Below are 16,312 nucleotides of genomic sequence, written 5' to 3' on the forward strand. Positions count from 1 at the left end.
TCAATAGTGGGGACGGCCAGAGAACGGACAGAAGGAGAGCTCAGGGTCACGCTCCGGACTTATTTGGGGGTTGGCTGGATCCAGAACCTGGTGGACGCAGCACGGCTCGGGAGGTCACTCGAAGCTGGAGTGACCAGAACATCAGCAGTGAGTAAACATCCTAAACTGCATAACCCGACTCTGTCTCTGATTGCCGTCTACACTGCATCACCACAACCCCCATCCTCTGCACCTGATCCCCCTGAGGCTATACCCCACCCGTTGGGGGTTATATCATCAAAGCTGCACCTACACCATCAGCCTCAGCGGACCCTGCTGCAGCGGCGGCCATAGTGACTGCAATACAACGGGTGGCGTAGTCGACATTAAGAACTTATTAACATCTGTAGGACTGCCACATACAACTGAGTTTGACACCCTGGGCACGGACCGGGTCACAGCCACTCGGAAGACTACAACTCCCATCTGATCCGGCTCCGGATATTCCCCCTAAAGAATATGGCCCAGGGGGCGCGTCAACTTTGGCGTAGTCGGCAGGATTACGTGCCCGCAACACCCGGGTACTGCGTGCCTGAAAGAAAGAACGAGTTTACCTCAAAAAGAAGTCTCCTGCCGGTTCCGGAGGGTCCCCGCCATCGGACCCCATCACCAGTCGATTCCCGCCGGTTGTCCGCCATTAACAACTTTTTCCCGCCATCTGCAGAGTTTCCCGCCACTGGGAACCGATTCCCGCCATTTCCAAAGGTTTCCCGCCTTGGAAGAGCGGACGCCATTATGGGCGTGCCAGAGGGTGGCGAGAGGCCACCTCCCATCGTGGGCCAGGACCGAAAATGGCGCCAAAAGTGGAAACCGCCCCCACCAACAGAGACTGTGATGCTAGAGGTGTCTGTCAGCGTGAAAGAACCGCCCCTGGAGCTGACAGTCACCCAGTGGCCCCGGGACCGCCCTCGAAGTGGGAGGAGACGAAAGAAAAGAACGAAGATGGGTGCCGCCTGGAGCAGTCTGGAGCGAGCGCACCCGGAGGCAGAAAGCCTGGAAAGGAGTAGCAGAGAAGCTCACCCGGAGATGGCGAGAGAGCAGAGCAGCACCGGCCCGCTGGCCAGGAGCCTGCTGGAAGAAGAGCAGAGCAGCACCGACCCGTTGGTCAGGAGCCTGCTAGAAACCACGACCCCACTAGGCCTAGTGGAGGTCCTTGCACAGCTCCCCCAAGACCGGGAGTGTGCACAGACTGCCCTGGAGGGCCTCGCACGGAGGATGGCCCGGGTACAGCGAGAGACATTGGCGGAGTGGAGCCGAGAGATGGCCCAGCAAACCAAGACCCGGAGCACGCCAGCCAAGATGAGGAGACAGACCGCCTCTGAGGACGGCGCGGGAGGACCCAAGGCCGGAGACGGCGCCGAGAAGGGAGCCGAACGCATGGAGGCAGGTAAAGGGGACGTCTATACCCCAAATCAGGACACCGCTTGCCTGCCCCAGCTCCCCGTCGCAGAGCCCGAAAGTCCCCCTGCTGTGCCCGAAAACGCCATGTCACCGACGCAGACTAGGCCCCAACCGGAAGCCGCCGCCGCGACCCCTGTGACGTCACACGCACCGACCCCGAGCGTGACCAAGCAGGAAGTAACACCAGCCTGGTCGCAGGGCCTAGAATTCCCGGGCGTCGCATCACCGACAGCGCCCCCTACCTCCGCGGAGCCTCCGGCCTGGCCGCAAGGCCAGGTAGCCCAGGGCGCCGCCGTCCTAACGGTGCCCTTCACCTTCCAGGTGCCCCAGGCCTGGCCGCAAGGCCTGGGCAACCCGGGCGCCACCACCACCGCGCCCGCACCCGTAAAACCAAGGGTGCCGCGTCTGGGAGAGGACTTGTTTGCCCAGCACACGTGGCCGGACGGGCAGCCTTTCATCTGGCCCCAGAGGTATTATGAACTGGAGCACCAGAGGAGAGTTGGGGCCATGTGTGCACCCCTGATTCCGGCTCCGAAGCCCGTGATAAGGATCTCGCCCCCGCTTGAAGAGGCCCAATTTGAGTGGGACCCCACCGGAGAAGACCTAATGGGGTTCACTCAGGAAACCAGGGCAGCTGCAGCGGAGCGTGCTGAGTGTTGCCGACAGCAGCTCGAGGAGTTTGCGAGGGAGCGGAGAGAGAGGCGGGTCCGGGAACAACAGGCCCAAATAAGGAGCGCCGAGCAGAAGAGCCGAACCAGGAGGGACCCCCGTGCAGCGCACAGTCCCCGTACCACCGGGACTGTAATAAAGTTTAACCTGCAGCATGGGTGGGGCTTCATCAGAGACAACAACACCCCCGGCGACGTCTTTGTCACGCGCAGAGACGTGGAGTCCCATCTGCCGGAGGGGCACAGAGGTCGTGACCTTTACATCGGGGACGAGGTCACCTTTACCCGGCACAAGTGTGCCAAAGGACCTTACGCCCTCCATGTGCATCGCCTGACAGAGGAGGAGCTGCGATGTGAGGAGGAAGAGCAAGAGGATCCGGACGGGTCTGAAGCTGAGATCCCCAAAGAAGGAGCAGGAGGAAGACGTTGTTGGGTACAGCGGAGCAGGTGCTGTAAATAGTTACCCGATCGGGGTATAAAGAAACTGTTACTGCAAATATAGTCCCCGTTGGGACCAGCTGAGTGAACTGTTTACCCGTTTACCCTTAATCCCACAGGCTGAGGACTGTGAGCAGCCATTCCCTTTCCCTCCTTAACTGGCCGAGGACTGAGAGCGGCCATACCCTTGTACATAGTTGCGCTTCCTAAAGCGCCCCCTACCGGTTTTATAGGAAAACCATGTTTTCTAGAAAGACTGTCGCACTGTACCCGGTCACACGTTGCACAGTGACCGGAGGAGGAGCCAGAGGCGACGAGAAAGTTTTATATATATAATGTTTTATATATTTTATATGTTTATGAAAAATTTTGTATGTTTTTGGTGTTATGTCTTACAGCCCGAGGACGTGCTGTGATTTACCAGGGGGGAATGTAGCACCCTGAGGATTCGGCTGCTACAGGGGTATTGCACCTCAACCCAGAGGTGTGATATTCCACTCCCGAGTAGGGAAGGAGTGTGGAACTGAGCTCGGTAGGCTGCATGCACTACATACATCCCATTTCCGAGGAACAGGCCGACGGTACTCCCACTTAGAAATGTGCAGGTACGACCGAGTCTGTTCCTGGCTGGAGTGGGAGGGGGGTGGTACATCCCAAGTAGTGTAGGGGCAGATAGGGGGAGCAGCCTGGGTAAAGATAGGAGCTCATTGGGTGCTGGTCACCTGAGCTCACACATAGAGGGATATATAAGGTGGGCACCAACTAAGAACAGGGTCAGTTGCAGAGAGGAAGTCAGCGAGCAGAGGAGAAGAAAGACCCAGAGTGAGAGAGGAGAAGAGAGAGAGAGACCCAGAGAGGGAAACAGCAGAAAAGGACTCCAAGAACCCAACTTAAATCCCCGGGTGAAGAGTCGGCACTGGGTACCGGAACCCAAGCTGGTGGGGGCAAAAACACACCCCAGCCAGAGACCGGAGACCGTGGGCAGCGTTTGCCACGGTCACCCACCACATCCACCACGAAGGCATACCACGTGAAGGGTCAGGGAACCCGAGGCCAAGGGTCTCCCAACAGAAGGCCCGAGGGAGCTGGACCTGGGTGGATCAATAGTGGGGACGGCCAGAGAACGGACAGAAGGAGAGCTCAGGGTCACGCTCCGGACTTATTTGGGGGTTGGCTGGATCCAGAACCTGGTGGACGCAGCACGGCTCGGGAGGTCACTCGAAGCTGGAGTGACCAGAACATCAGCAGTGAGTAAACATCCTAAACTGCATAACCCGACTCTGTCTCTGATTGCCGTCTACACTGCATCACCACAACCCCCATCCTCTGCACCTGATCCCCCTGAGGCTATACCCCACCCGTTGGGGGTTATATCATCAAAGCTGCACCTACACCATCAGCCTCAGCGGACCCTGCTGCAGCGGCGGCCATAGTGACCGCAATACAACGGGTGGCGTAGTCGACATTAAGAACTTATTAACATCTGTAGGACTGCCACATACAACTGAGTTTGACACCCTGGGCACGGACCGGGTCACAGCCACTCGGAAGACTACAACTCCCATCTGATCCGGCTCCGGATATTCCCCCTAAAGAATATGGCCCAGGGGGCGCGTCATATACAGTACGGAGCACTATGCGGGGCCATGTATATACTAGTACGGAGCATTATGCGTGGCCATGTATACAGTACGAAGCACTATGCGGGGCCATGTATACAGTACGGAGCACTATGCGGGACCATGCATACAGTACGGAGCACTATGCGGGGCCATGCCTACAGTACGGAGCATTATGTGGGGCCATGTATAGAGTAGGGAGCACTATGTGGGGCCATGTATAGAGTAGGGAGCACTATGCGGGGCCATGTATACAGTACGGAGCACTATGCGGGGCCATTTATACAGTACGGAGCACTTTGCAGGGCCATGTATATAGTAGTATCGAGCACAATGCTTGGGCTGTGTATACAGTACGGAGCACTATGCGGGGCCATGTATATAGTAGTACGGAGCACTATGCGGGGCCTTGTATACAGTACGAAGCAGTATGAGGGGACATGTATACAGTACAGAGCACTATTCAGGGCCGTGTATACAGTACAGAGCACTATGCGGGGCCATATATACAGTACGGAGCACTATTCAGGGCCATGTATACAGTACGGAGCACTATGCGGGGCCATGTACACAGTACGGAGCACTATGCAAGGCCATGTATGCAGTACGGAGCACTATGCGGGGCCATGTACACAGTACGGAGCACTATGCGGGGCCATGTATACTGTGTGCAGCACTCTGCGGGGCCATGTATACAAAACAGAGCAGTGTGCGGGGCAATGTGTATAGTATGGAGCACTATGCGGGGCCATGCATATAGTAGTACGGAGCATTATGCGGGGCCATGTATACAGTACGAAGCACTATGCCGGGCCATGTATACGTACGGAGCACTATGCGGGGCCATATATACAGTAAGGAGCACTATGCGAGGCCATGTATGCAATATGGAGCACTATACGGGGCCATGTATACAGTGCGGAGCACTATGCGGGTCCATGTATACAGTACGGAGCACTATGCAGGGCCATGTATACAGTAGGGAGCACTATGCGGGGGCCATGTATACAGTACAGAGCACTATTCGGGGCAGTGGATACAGTACGGAGCACTATGCGGGGCCATGTATACGTATGGAGCACTGTACGGGGCCATGTATACGGTGTGCAGCACTATGCGGAGCCATATATACAAAACAGAGCAATATGCGGGACCATGTATACAGTAGGGAGCACTATGTGGGGCCATGTATACAGTACGGATCAATATGCGGGGCCATGTATACAGTACGGAGCACTTTGCAGGGCCATGTATATAGTAGTATCGAGCACAATGTGGGGGCTGTGTATACAGTACGGAGCACTATGCGGGGCCATGTATATAGTAGTACGGAACACTATGCGGGGCCTTGTATACAGTACGAAGCAATATGGGGGGACATGTATACAGTACAGAGCACTATACGGGGCCATGTATACAGTACCGAGCACTATTCAGGGCCATGTATAGAGTACGGAGCACTATGCGAGGCCGTGTATACAATATGGAGCACTATGCCGGGCTGTGTAACAGAACGGAGCACTATGCGGGCCGTGTATACAGTACGGAGCACTATGCGGGGCCATGTATACAGTACGGAGTACTATGCGGGGCCATGTATACAGTATGGAGCACTATGCGGGGCCATGTATACAGTATAGAGCACTATGCGGGGTCATATATACAGTACGGAGCACTATGCGGGGCCATGTATACAGTAGGGAGCACTATGTGGGGCCATGTATACAGTAGAGAGCACTATGCGCGACCATGTATACAGTACGGAGCACTATGCGGGGCCATGTATACAGTATGGAGCAGTATGCGGGGCCATGTATACAGTAGGGAGCATTATGTGGGGCCATGTATACAGTAGGGAGCACTATGCGGCGCCATGTATACAGTACGGAGCACTATGCAGGGCCATGTATACAGTACGGAGCACTATGCAGGGCCATGTATACAGTACGGATCACTATGCGGGGTCGTGTATACAGTAGATAGCACTATGCGGGGCCATGTATACAGTACGGAGCACTATGCAGGGCCATGTATACAGTAGAGAGCACTATGCGGGGCCATGTATACAGTACGGAGCACTATGCGGTGGCCATGTATACAGTAGGGAGCACTATGCAGGGCCGTGTATACTGAGTGCAGCACTATGCTGGCCATGTATACAGTATGGAGCACTATACCGGGCCATGTATATAGTACGGAGCACTATGCGGGGAACATGTATATGGTACGGAGCACTAAGCGGGGGACATGTATACAGTACGGAGCACTATGCGGGGCCATGTATATAGTAGTACGGAGCATTATGCGTGGCCATGTATACAGTACGAAGCACTATGCGGGACCATGCATACAGTACGGAGCACTATGCGGGGCCATGCCTACAGTACGGAGCACTATGTGGGGCCATGTATACAGTAGGGAGCACTATGTGGGGCCATGTATAGAGTAGGGAGCACTATGCGGGGCCATGTATACAGTACGGAGCACTATGCTGGGCCATTTATACTGTGTGCAGCACTATGTGGGGCCATGTATACAGTACGGATCAATATGCGGGGCCATGTATACAGTACGGAGCACTTTGCAGGGCCATGTATATAGTAGTATCGAGCACAATGCTTGGGCTGTGTATACAGTACGGAGCACTATGCGGGGCCATGTATATAGTAGTACGGAGCACTATGCGGGGCCTTGTATACAGTACGAAGCACTATGGGGGGACATGTATACAGTACAGAGCACTATTCAGGGCCGTGTATACGGTACAGAGCACTATACGGGGCCATGTATACAGTACGAGCACTATTCAGGGCCATGTATACAGTACGGAGCACTATGCGGGGCCATGTACACAGTACGGAGCACTATGCGAGGCCATGTATACAGTACGGAGCACTATGCGGGGCCATGTATACAGTACGGAGCACTATGCGGGGCCATATATACAGTACGGAGCACTATGTGGGGCCATGTATACAGTACGGAGCACTATGCGGGGCCATGTATACAGTAGGGAGCACTATGCGGGGTCCATGTATACAGTATGGAGCACTATGCGGGGTCCATGTATACAGTATGGAGCACTATGCGGGGCCATATATACAGTAAGGAGCACTATGCGAGGCCATGTATGCAATATGGAGCACTATACGGGGCCATGTATACAGTGCGGAGCACTATGCAGGGCCATGTATACAGTAGGGAGCACTATGCAGGGCCATGTATACAGTACGGAGCACTATGCAGGGCCATGTATATAGTAGTACGGAGCACTATGCGGGGCCATGTATATAGTAGTACGGAGCACTATGCGGGGCCATGTATACAGTACGGAGCACTATGCAGGGCCATGTATACAGTAGGGAGCACTATGCAGCGCCACGTATAGAGTACGGAGCACTATGCGGGGGCCATGTATACAGTACAGAGCACTATTCGGGGGCCGTATATAGAGTACGGAGCACTATGCGGGGCAGTGGATACAGTACGGAGCACTATGCGGGGCCATGTATACGTATGGAGCACTGTGCGTGGGCCATGTATAGAGTACGTAGCACTATGCGAGGCCGTGTATACAATATGGAGCACTATGCCGGGCTGTGTAACAGAACGGAGCACTATGCGGGCCTTGTATACAGTACGGAGCACTATGCGGGGCCATGTATACAGTACGGAGTACTATGCGGGGCCATGTATACAGTATGGAGCACTATGCGGGGCCATATATACAGTACGGAGCACTATGCGGGGCCATGTATACAGTAGGGAGCACTATGTGGGGCCATGTATACAGTAGAGAGCACTATGCTTGGCCATGTATACAGTACAGAGCACTATGAGGGGCCATGTATACAGTAGGGAGCACTATGCGGCGCCATGTATACAGTACGGAGCACTATGCAGGGCCATGTATACTGAGTGCAGCACTTTGCAGGGCCATTTATACTGTGTGCAGCACTATGCTGGCCATGTATACAGTATGGAGCACTATACCGGGCCATGTATATAGTACGGAGCACTATGCGGGGAACATGTATATGGTACGGAGCACTAAGCGGGGGACATGTATACAGTACAGAGCACTTTTCTGGGGTCCTATATAGAGTACGGAGCACTATGCGGGGTCATGTATATAGTAGTACGGAGCATTATGCGGGGCCATGTATACAGTACGAAGCACTATGCGGGGCCATGTATACAGTACGGAGCACTATGCGGGACCATGCATACAGTACGGAGCACTATGCAGGGCCATGCCTACAGTACGGAGCTCTATGTGGGGCCATGTATACAGTAGGGAGCACTATGTGGGGCCATGTATATAGTAGTATCGAGCACTATGCGGGGCCATGTATACAGTAGGGAGCACTATGCGGGGCCATGTATACAGTACGGATCAATATGCGGGGCCTTGTATACAGTACGAAGCACTATGTGGGGACATGTATACAGTACAGAGCACTATTCAGGGCCGTGTATACAGTACAGAGCACTATACGGGGCCATGTATACAGTACGGAGCACTATTCAGGGCCATGTATACAGTACGGAGCACTATGCGTGGGCCATGTATAGAGTACGGAGCACTATGCGAGGCCGTGTATACAATATGGAGCACTATGCCGGGCTGTGTAACAGAACGGAGCACTATGCGGGCCGTGTATACAGTACGGAGCACTATGCGCGGCCATGTATACAGTAGGGAGCACTATGCGGGGCCATGTATACAGTATGGAGCACTATGCGGGGCCATGTATACAGTAGGGAGCACTATGTGGGGCCATGTATACAGTAGGGAGCACTATGCGGGGCCATGTATACAGTACGGAGCACTATGCGGGGCCATGTATACAGTAGAGAGCACTATGCGGGGCCATGTATACAGGACGGAGCACTATGCGGGGCCATGTATACAGTAGGGAGCACTATGCGGCACCATGTATACAGTACAGAGCACTATGCAGGGCCATGTATGCTGAGTGCAGCAATATGCAGGGCCATTTATACTGTGTGCAGCACTATGCTGGCCATGTATACAGTATGGAGCACTATACCGGGCCATGTATATAGTACGGAACACTATGCGGGGAACATGTATATGGTACGGAGCACTATGCGGGGCCATGTATACAGTACAGAGCACTTTTCTGGGGTCCTATATAGAGTACGGAGCACCATGCGGGCCCATGTATACAATATGGAGCAATATGCGGGGCCATGTATACTGAGTGCAGCACTATGCAGGGCCATGTATACAGTATGGAGTACTATGCGGGGCCATGTATACAGTATGGAGCACTATGTGGGGCCATGTATACAGTACGGAGCACTATGCGGGGGCCATGTATACAGTACAGAGCACTATGCGGGGGCAGTATATAGAGTACGGAGCACTATGCGGGCCCGTGTATACAATATGGAGCACTATGCGAGGCCGTGTATACAGTACAGAGCACTATGCGGGGCCATGTATACAGTACGGAGCACTATGCGGGGCCATGTATACAGTGGGGAGCACTATGCGGGGCCATGTATACAGTACGGAGCACTATGCGGGGCCATGAATACAGTACAGAGCACTATTCGGGGCATGTATATAGTACGGAGCACTATGCGGGGCCATGTATGTAGTAGTACGGAGCATTATGCGGGGCCATGTATACAGTACGAAGCACTATGCGGGGCCATGTATACAGTACGGAGCACTATGCGGGACCATGCATACAGTACGGAGCACTATGCGGGGCCATGCCTACAGTACGGAGCACTATGTGGGGCCATGTATACAGTAGGGAGCACTATATGGGGCCATGTATAGAGTAGGGAGCACTATGCGGGGCCATGTATACAGTAGGGAGCACTATGCGGTGGCCATGTATACAGTAGGGAGCACTATGCGGCGCCATGTATACAGTACGGAGCACTATGCAGGGCCATGTATACAGTACAGAGCACTATGCAGGGCCATGTATACAGTAGAGAGCACTATGCGGGGCCATGTATACAGTACGGAGCACTATGCGGTGGCCATGTATACAGTAGGGAGCACTATGCAGGGCCATGTATACAGTAGAGAGCACTATGCGGGGCCATGTATACCGTACGGAGCACTATGCGGTGGCCATGTATACAGTAGGGAGCACTATGCGGCGCCATGTATACAGTACGGAGCACTATGCAGGGCCATGTATACAGCACGGAGCACTATGCAGGGCCATGTATACAGTAGAGAGCACTATGCGGGGCCATGTATACCGTACGGAGCACTATGCGGTGGCCATGTATACAGTAGGGTTCACTATGCGGCGCCATGTATACAGTACGGAGCACTATGCAGGGCCATGTATACAGTACGGAGCACTATGCAGGGCCATGTATACAGTACGGAGCACTATGCGGGGTCGTGTATACAGTAGAGAGCACTATGCGGGGCCATGTATATGACGCGCCCCTGGGCCTGAGTCGCGCAGCGTTGCGCACGCGGGAGCCTACCCGGAGCCGGATCTGATAGGGGTAGTAGTCTCGTGGCGGTGACCCGGTCCGTGCCCAGGGAGTCAGACTAAGTGGCGGTATATTAGCAGTAGATGTAGGACGACTACGCCACCCGTTGAATGCAGCTATGCAGCTGCCGCTGCAGGGCAGACCGCTGAGGCCGGTGGAAGGATGGTGCAGCGTGGATGGTATAACCCCCAACGGGAGGGGTATGGCCTCAGGGCAGCCGACGTGGATGATGGGGGTAGCAGGAACCACTCAGAGACGATGCAGTGTAGTTCAGGGTCTTTACTGGTGACAAAGATAGACCCTCCCGGAGTACTGGCTAGCGGTCGGGGCCTGGTCAGTCCTTGAGCAGATGGGATCCCCCTTGGCCAGGCGGAGTTGTAGGCCTCCCCAACTAATTGTACTCTTCTGGCTACCTTGCTAGAGGCGGGTAAAGGTAGCCCACGTCCCTGAGTGTACCGTGTGGTGCTCACCCGTATGGCCGGTGACTCGGGGCCTTCTAGTGGCTTCCGCTCCACGACGGCGGTGCTGGTCCCACGCGTGTGACCGTGCCTTCGGGTTTCTTGGCCAGAGGACCTGAAATCCCCTGCCGGTCGGTTTCTGCTGCTGGGTCAGGGTTAATCCCCACAGCCTCGGACTCCGGGTCCGGTGGTAACTCTTCAATCAGGGCGAGCTCTTCAGCTGCCAGCCCCTGATTCCTTTTAGCACGACTTCCTCAGAGCTCCTGATCTCTCTTTCCTATAGCTGCTTCTCCTCTTCTCTCTCTACTCTTCTCTTCTCTTCTCTCCCTGCCTCAGCCCCAGTTTTATATAGGGGAAGTTCTTCCCCTCCCAGGACTGGGCAGGAGGTATGGCATGCATAGGATTCCTGACCAAGAGACCTCCCACCTGCTCTCAGACATAACATTGCTATTATTGTGGAGACCAGACCCCTGGGGTGCCACATTCCCCCCTAGTGAAATTTAGTACTCCGGGACTAAACATACTTTTGTAAACATAACAAGGTGTAAACAATAACATTCTGATAGAGACAACACATAAGGTGGTCACGGCGTGTCCGCAACCGGGTGTAACTTTTGAGGAAAACAAGGGTCTCCATTTCACCAACACAGGGAGACGTAACCAGGTAGGGGTCTGTGCTGCCCCGAGTCCTTAACAGTCTTTTAGTCCGTCCTGGGTTACGCTCCAACTATAAGCACAAAGGATTCCCGGTAAATCCACCAAAGACTCCTATAAATAACTAGAAACACATAATTATACACAAGCAACAATAAACAGGTAAACATTAATAAAACAGTTTGAACATTTAGATCCTCCACCGTATGGGCAACTGGCCTCTAGTGACCCTAGTGGACCTACGGAGCTGGTTGACTGGTCCTGAGCTACAGGGTATAGGAGCTGTCAAGGGTAAACTGGGCAGCCGTCTACGGACTCTTTGGGTCACTAGGGGTATGGCAGGCTCACTATAAGCAGAGGGTTGACTTTCCTGGTCTGCTTGTGTGGGGCCTTCTGCCTCCTGGACCGGCTGTTCTTCCCGCTCTTCCTGTGTTTCCGTAGGCACATGGGATGCTGGTTGGAGGAACGTGAGGACGGGTACCACAACAGCACCATTGACTTGAGTCCAAGACCGAGGGAAGTCTCCGAGCACAGTACTAACCATATCTTCCCTTTCCTCTACGGGTCGAGGGTCCTCTTGTTCCTCTTCAGGGTTCCGTAGCTGTTCGGGACACTTCTTTAGGTGATCCCGGGATACAATGGCTGTGGTTTCCCCTCCGTCTTTACTGATTGTACAGATCTTTGGGTTGTCGTGGCTTGAGGGCAGTACGGTGTACGGGTCCTTCTCCCACTGGTCGTCCAACTTGTGGAGCCGTCTTTTCCTCTTCAAGACCTGCTCTCCGGGCATCAGGGGAACAGCGGGAGCATACTGGTTGTAAGTTTTCTCTTGTCTTTCCCTAGCTTGACAGAGACTACGCTCCACGCTCTCCTGTACTTTTCGGTACTGCTGCTGCCTCTCTGTGTCCCAGTCTGCTTCTGGTGAAGTGTCCTCGGGTGTCAGGACTCCCATCTCCAGATCAACAGGGAGCTTACCAGGTCTTGCCCTCATCAGGTAAGCCGGGGTACAGTTGGTGGAACCTACAGGGATGTGGTTGTATAGGTCCACCAGGTCGGGCAGCTTCTCAGGCCACAGACTGCGTTCCTCCAGGGGCAATGTTTTCAGAAGATCTATCACCACCTGGTTCATTTTCTCACAAAGTCCATTAGTTTGCGGGTGATAGGGTGTTGTTCTTATCTTCCGGCAGCCATACAGGGTGCAGAACTCCTGGAAGACCTCCGCTTCAAAGGCAGGCCCCTGGTCCGTCAGCACCTGCTCCGGGTATCCGTGCGGACGGCAGAAGTGCTGCTGGAAGGCTCTAGCTGCTGTTTGAGCCGTTAAATCCTTGACGGGAACGACAACCAAGAACCGGGAGTAGTGATCCACGATGGTTAACGCGTAGACGTAGCCACTTCTGCTTGGGGTCAGTTTTACATGATCCAAGGCTACCAGTTCCAACGGCTGTCTGGTGATGATGGACCGCAGGGGAGTCTTCTGGCTGGCACGGTCCCTCCTTCTTAGGTTACATGGGCCACAGTCTCTGCACCACCTCTCGATGGTTACTCTCATGCCTACCCAATGGAACCGTCCGCGCAGCAAGAACTCCAGCTTCTTCCATCCGAAATGCCCAGCTCCGTCGTGGTATGCCTCCATCACCATAGCTGCGTCTCTTCTTGGCACCACTACTTGCCAGATTAGTTCATGCGTCCGGGAGTTAACCATTCTGCGGCACAACTTCCCCTTGTAAAGGAACAGTCGACTCTTCTCAGCCCACAGTTGTTTGGCTTCCTCCGGAGCGTCCGGGTCAAGGCGTGCATCTGGCCGAGTCAGCATCTCCTTTACCAGTCGGACGGCAGGGTCACTGTCTTGCGTCTCCACCCAGTTGTAATGAGGTAAGGGGTTGAACGTAGCGGATTGCTTACTCCTTACACGGTGGGAATACTGGATAGTCCCATGACGGTGGAACGTGGGGAGCTCAACTTCTTCCAGTCCCTCTGAATCTTCCCCTACGTCTGGTAGGTTTGGCATCCTGGACAGGGCGTCTGCGTTGGTATTGGAGCGTCCTGCCCGGTATTTGATTGTAAACTCATAGTTGGACAAGCGGGCCATCCATCTCTGCTCTAGGGCACCGAGTCTTGCAGTGTCCAGGTGTGTCAACGGGTTGTTATCCGTGTACACGGTGAACCGGGAAGAAGCGAGGTAGTGCTTAAAGCGTTCGGTGACTGCCCACACCACTGCCAGGAACTCTAGCTTAAATGAGCTGTAATTCTCAGGGTTTCTTTCGGTGGGTCGCAGTTTTCGGCTGGCGTAAGCAATTACCCGTTCTTTCCCCTGCTGGATCTGGGACAGTACGGCTCCTAGCCCGATGTTACTGGCGTCGGTGTAGAGGATAAAGGGCTGGCTATAATCAGGGTATGCCAGGATTTCATCCCCCGTGAGGGCCATCTTCAGCTGGCGGAAGGACTCTTCTTCCAACTTCTCCCATCTGAAGGGTGGCTTCTGGTTCTTGGCCTTCCTGGACTGGCCTATCAGGAGGTCCTGCATAGGAGCTGCCTTTTTGGTGAAACCGGGAATGAACCTTCGGTAGTAGCCTACCAACCCGAGGAACTGCCTCACTTCCTTTACGCTGGAGGGGCTTGGCCATTCCTTAATTGCGGTGATCTTATCAGGGTCGGGAGCCACTCCGTCAGCACTCACCACGTGTCCCAGGTACTGCACCTTTGGCTTCAGGAGGTGACACTTGGAAGGTTTCACCTTTAGGCCGTAACTTGCCAGAGCTTCAAACACTTCCGCCAGGTGCTTCAGGTGGTCCTCGTAGGTCTTGGAGTAGACGATGACATCGTTCAGGTATAACAGGACCGTCTCAAAGTTTCGGTGTCCCAGACAGCATTCCATCAATCGCTGGAAGGTTCCTGGTGCGTTGCAGAGTCCAAACGGCATGCAGGTAAACTCGCTAAGTCCCATCGGGGTGGTGAATGCGGTCTTCTCCCGATCCGCCTCTGCTACAGGAACCTGCCAGTACCCGCTAGTGAGATCCAAGGTGGAGAAGAAGTTAGCAGATTTTAAAGCAGCCAAAGACTCCTCTATTCTTGGTAAGGGGTACGCATCTTTGTGTGTGATACGGTTAATTTTCCGGTAATCTACACACATTCTCATGGTGTTGTCTTTCTTTTTGACCAAGACTAGTGGAGCTGCCCAGGGGCTACAGCTATCCCTGATTACCCCAGCCTCCTTCATGTCTCTAAGCATCCCCTTGGCGTGTTGGTAGTGTGCAGGGGGTACGGGTCGATACCTCTCTTTTATGGGAGGATGGTCTCCCGTGGGGATGTGGTGTTCTACCCCCTTGACTCGCCCGAAGTCTAACGGGTGTTTACTAAACACTCTCTCGTACTCTTGAACCACCCGGTAGACTCCCTGTTTCTGGTGGGAGGGAGTGGAGTCAGTACCCAAATGTAGTTGCTGACACCAATCCTCCATTATTTTCTTAGAGCCGTTACCTTCCTCCGGATGAGATGGAGGCAAGGGTTCCATAGACTGTATAGAATTTTGGTTGATAGTATATAATTTGGCTAGCGTAGCATACCGGGGCAGGTATACTTCCCTTTTCCCGATATTTATTATGCGAACGGGCACCCTCCCATGGCGTACATCAACTACCCCCCGGGCTGTCAAAATGGTGGGCCTACTGTCTGAGTAGACTGGTTCTACCATGGCCTGGTAATCTCTACCTCTCAGACCAATAGCTGCCCGGCACCAAATCATCATTTCACTTTTCGGGGGCATGGCAATAGGAAAAGGGTCACACATTCTTACGCTACCAATCTCACCGCCGGAGAGTTCCACTTGTTGCCGTCGCATCAGTGCCCGGATCTCTTTCTGGAGCACTCGCTGCTGGCCGGAGCTGGCGTTCTTGGCAACCTGCTGTAAAATGAAAATCACCTCTGCAAGACAATTTTCAATCACATTAGTTCCTAGAGTTATCTTTGGGTGACTCTCGCGCTTGTCAATGTCTACAATGATCAGTCCCTGTGCTGCCAGTTCGACTCTACCGATTTTAATGGTCATCTCTTTAAATCCGATCTGCGGCACGGGTTGACCATTGCTGGCGATGATACTCAAGTCGTCGTCAGGGTAGCGGGTTATATCCGAGTCATTCCAGTACTGCTTGAAGAGCACGTACGGGATGGTGGTGACCTGTGACCCGGTGTCCAGTAGGGCACTCATAGGAATGCCATCCAGTACCACAGGCAAGACTGGACGTCCTCCCACATATTTGTCACGCCAGTTCGATGGGCCTGGTGATCTTTTTCCTGGGGGTTGGCCCTCTACCCCAGGTTGTGCCAGTTTAAAGGACAGTACCTTGCCATATGTCCGGATTGATTGCAGCGGCGGCAGATGGGTTGTCCGTCCTCGTTGTATCGGTCGCTGGGTCTTCCTCTGGCCGGTGGGGTCCTCCTTGGTCGACGCCACGGGATGTCCTCCGGTCCGGATGCCAGCTGGATCTTCCCTGGACTGGAAACCTGTAAAGACTGCACAGTTCGGGTTAGCGCAGCAACG

The sequence above is a fragment of the Phyllobates terribilis genome, unplaced genomic scaffold, assembly GCF_046119375.1.
Source record: "Phyllobates terribilis strain yellow unplaced genomic scaffold, ASM4611937v1 Scaffold_3__8_contigs__length_932513732, whole genome shotgun sequence".
NCBI lineage: Eukaryota > Metazoa > Chordata > Amphibia > Anura > Dendrobatidae > Phyllobates > Phyllobates terribilis.